The sequence below is a fragment of the Balaenoptera musculus genome, chromosome 8 (genome assembly GCF_009873245.2).
Source record: "Balaenoptera musculus isolate JJ_BM4_2016_0621 chromosome 8, mBalMus1.pri.v3, whole genome shotgun sequence".
Classification (NCBI taxonomy): domain Eukaryota; kingdom Metazoa; phylum Chordata; class Mammalia; order Artiodactyla; family Balaenopteridae; genus Balaenoptera; species Balaenoptera musculus.
The window spans coordinates 104,133,639-104,137,691 of NC_045792.1; positions in this window are offsets into that span (position 1 = coordinate 104,133,639).

The window sequence follows — 4,053 nt, forward strand, 5'->3', positions numbered from 1 at the left end:
TGCGGGTTGCTTTCCAGCTCCCCTTGGTTCCTGGGGAACCAAGTCCTTTTAAGCCTGGGGCCCAGGCTGTGTTTCTCCACCTGAGAATCATTGCAGGAACTGCCCTTGGACTCTGCTCACAGCCACCTCCTGACCTCCTCTCACCTTCATTCGGGAATTCTAGCTGGATTTAACCCATTTATGGCTAAACTGCTCACCATCCTCTGCCACTCTTTTTCTACTCCTAAGGGATCAGTATCCCCATTAACTTTTCTCTCTTCTAAACTCTTAGCTGTGTGGTTTTCAAACTTCGTTTTTAAATCACAGAACACTGTTCAAGTACCTTGAAACTCTATCTGTAAAGCAGAAGTGGAACTACAGCCAAAGATGCTTAGCTCTGACTAAGCTTCCCAAAAGCCCTGGGGCTTCAGGGAGCACAGGTGGGAGATCTTTGCCAAATTCAGGCATTTTCGTGTTATCTCTCAACTTCTGCCATGTCCACCAACCATCTGTACTATCATTTACCAAATACTATTCTTTAAATTAATTCACTTTGAAACTTACTTAAAAAGGAAAATTTAATCATATTAGCTAACACCTGTATAATGATGATTAAGTGCCAGACTCTATTCTGAACACTTAACATGCAGTAATTCATTGAATCCTCATGACAATACTACAAGGTAGGTTCTGTTATTTATTTTTTTCTTGGTCACGCCACGTGGCTCATGGGATCTTAGTTGGCAGTGAAAGCTCGAGTCCTAACTACTGGAGTGCCAGGGAATTCCCAGTAGGTTCTGTTATTATCCTATGTTACAGATGAGAAAAGTGGAACACAGGGTGATTATGTAACTTGCCCAAGATCACACAGCTAGTTACTTGGCCAAGTCTAGATTCAGACACAGGTGGTCTGGTTCTAAGTCTATATTGGTTCTCAATGTAACGTATGAAAAGCAAGAGTCATTTGCCATAAGTAGAAGTTTGCAGGGACTTCCCTGGCAGTCCGGTGGTTTAGACTTGGTGCTTCCACTGCAGGGGGCAGGGGTTCGATCCCTGGTCGGGGAACTAAGATCCCATGAGCCGTGCGGCTCGGCCAAAAAAAAAAAAAGAAAAGAAAAAAAACTGTTCCACCACAAATTGCTCAAAATCATGTGTAACTCCAAGGATTTTTGCACTGTGTCTCAGGGAACCCAGATACTTTCTTTTGCCCCCTGTTCTCTCAGCTGCCATTTAGCATCTTTCCTCTGCCACAGCTGCTTTCTCAGTGGCTCCCAGTGCCCAGCCTAATAATCCACGTCTTGGGGACCTCCTATCTCTTCTGCCCTCTTCCCCCTGGGTTTTCACCTTCTGGCATTGCATTCTCAGTTCTGCCTGGGGTTCCACATTGTGGGTTTGTAAAGCTACTCCTTTTTCCCAAGCGGGAGATCTCCCCAGCTGAATCCTGGTAGAGGGGCCCAGTTGGAGTCACTCTTCAGAGCCGTGGCAGAGCCTCGGCTCAAGGACTCCTGGCCACAGGTGGGGTCCTTGGAAGAGGTGGGGGCCATTATGTGAAGGTAAGTGAAATTCTGGCTTCTGAAAACCCTTCTCTCTGTTCCTCCTCTGTCTTCTCTGCTTTTCCACAACCAATGGCTCTCAAGTGGGGGCCCTTGTCATCTCTGGACCTGCGTGGCTTGAGCAACACCTGGGAACGTTTGAAATGCAAATTCTGGAGCTTCACTCCAGACTTACTGAATCAGACACTTGGTGAGTGAAGCCTAGGAATCTGTTTTAAAAGCATTTGGGGGTTGGGGAGGGATAAATTGGGAGGTTGGGATTGACATATACACGCTACTATATATAAAATAGATAACTAATAAGGACCTACTGTATAGCACAGGGAACTCTACTCAATGCTCTGTCATGACCTATATGGGAAAAGAATCTAAAAAAGAGTGGATATATGTATATGTATAACTGATTCACTTTGCTGTACAGCAGAAACTAATGCAACATTGTAAATCAAGTGTACTCCAATACAAAATTAAAAAAAAAAAAAGCCTTGTAGGTGATTTTGAAGCACACTAAAGTTTGAGAACTACTAGTCTCACGTTTTAAAACTGGTTAGGGGGACTTCCCTGGTGACGCAGTGGTTAAGAATCCGCCTGCCAATGCAGGGGACACAGGTTCGAGCCCTGGTCTGGGAAGATCCCACATGCCGCGGAGCAGCTGGGCCCGTGAGCCACAACTACTGAGCCCGTGTGCCACAACTACTGAAGCCCGCGTGCCTACAGCCCATGCTCTGCAACAAGAGAAGCCACCGCAATGAGAAGCCCACGCACCGCAACGAAGAGTAGCCCCCGCTCGCCGCAACCAGAGAAAGCCGGTGGGCAGCAATGAAGACCCAACGCGGCCAAAAAAAAAAAAAAAAAACTAGTTAGGGACTTCCCTGGTGGTCCAATGGTTAAGACTCCAGGCTTCCACTTCAGGGGGCACAAGTTCATTCCCTGGTTGGGAAACTAAGATCCCCCAAGCTGCAGGGCACAGCCAAAAAACAAAACAAAAAAAAACAAAAACAGAAACTGGAGCTATGTGTTATAGGAGTAGAGTCAGGACTATCCTCCAGCCCCCAAAATCTTCCCCTCTAATTTAAATATATATATGTCACCTACTTCCGAAAAGGACTTGAGGTATCTTAGCCAGAGAGAGAGAGAGAGAGGAGATTATACCTAAAAACCCTGGTGATGGAAGCACCATAACAGAGAGAGGGCTGAGCTTTAAGACCAAGAGGAAAGTGCTCTGGGTTCCCTTGGTCTAATTGCCTAATAACACCACTAAAAATTTCAGCAGGAGAGAATCCTGTCACTGTGTCTATGATGCACATTAGTGGTATTGGTGCACCTGAAGAGACTGTGATTACTTCTTTTTTTTAAGTTACTGTGATAGGCTCATAATGCCTCCCCTACCACACACAAATTATCAGGTCCTAATCTCTGGAAGCTGTAAATATTACCTTATCTGGGAAAAAGGGTCTTGGCAGATATGATTGAGTTACCGATTTTGAGATGAGATTATCCTGGATTACCTGGATGCCCTAAATGCAAGCACAGGTATTCTTACAAGAAGAAGGCCCAGGAGGTCCCCCCCCAACCCCCGGCACCACGGGGCATGCGGGATCTTAATTCCCCGACCAGGGATCGAACCCGTGTCCCCTGCAGTGGAAGCAAGGAGTCTTAACCACTGGACTGCCAGGGAAGTCCGGAAAGAAGTTTAATGGTATTGACCTTGGAGACTAGAGTGACGCGGCCACAAGCCTAGGGATGCCAGCAGCCACCAGAAGCTAGCTGGTAGGGACGGTTTCTCTCTTAGAGTCTCTGGAGGGCACAAGGCCCTGCTGACATGTTGATTTCAGCCCAGTGCTACTAATTTGGACTTCCAGCCTCCGGAACTGTGAGAGAATAACTTTCTGTTGTTTTAAGCCACCCAGTTTTTTGGTGATCTGTCACAGCAGCCACAGGAAACTGATACAGTTACTCTTCAATTGTATTAAAGTAACATACTTAAAGCCTAGCTTTCCTTAAGGCTTTAACTTTACAACGTTTATTGTTCTATCTATAAATCTAGTAAAATAAGAGTTATTATCTTTACCTTTTCTTTGATAAACTCTGGTTGGCTACACTGGACTCCTTTAAATAATCATACCCATCTGCAACTTAAATTCCTTCAAACTTTAAAGAATTGTATTTGTGTATTTAATATGTTTAATTTTCTTAAATACCACAGATTCCTAGCCTAAATGTAAACTTCTCAACATACTTCCTAAGTCTTTTTTTTTTTTAAAGGTATTCTATTATGTGGGTCCCTATCCTTTTTTAAAAAAAATAAATTTCTTTACTTATTGATTTTTGGCTGCTTTGGGTCTTCATTGCTGCACACAGGCTTTCTCTAGTTGTGGCAAGCGGGAGCTACCCTTCGCTGCAGTGCACAGGTTTCCCATTGCAGTGGCTTCTCTCTTGTTGCTGAGCATGGGCTCTAGGTACACGGGCTTCAGTAGTTGCGGCTCGCGGGCTTAGTTGCTCCGCGGCATGTGGGATCTTC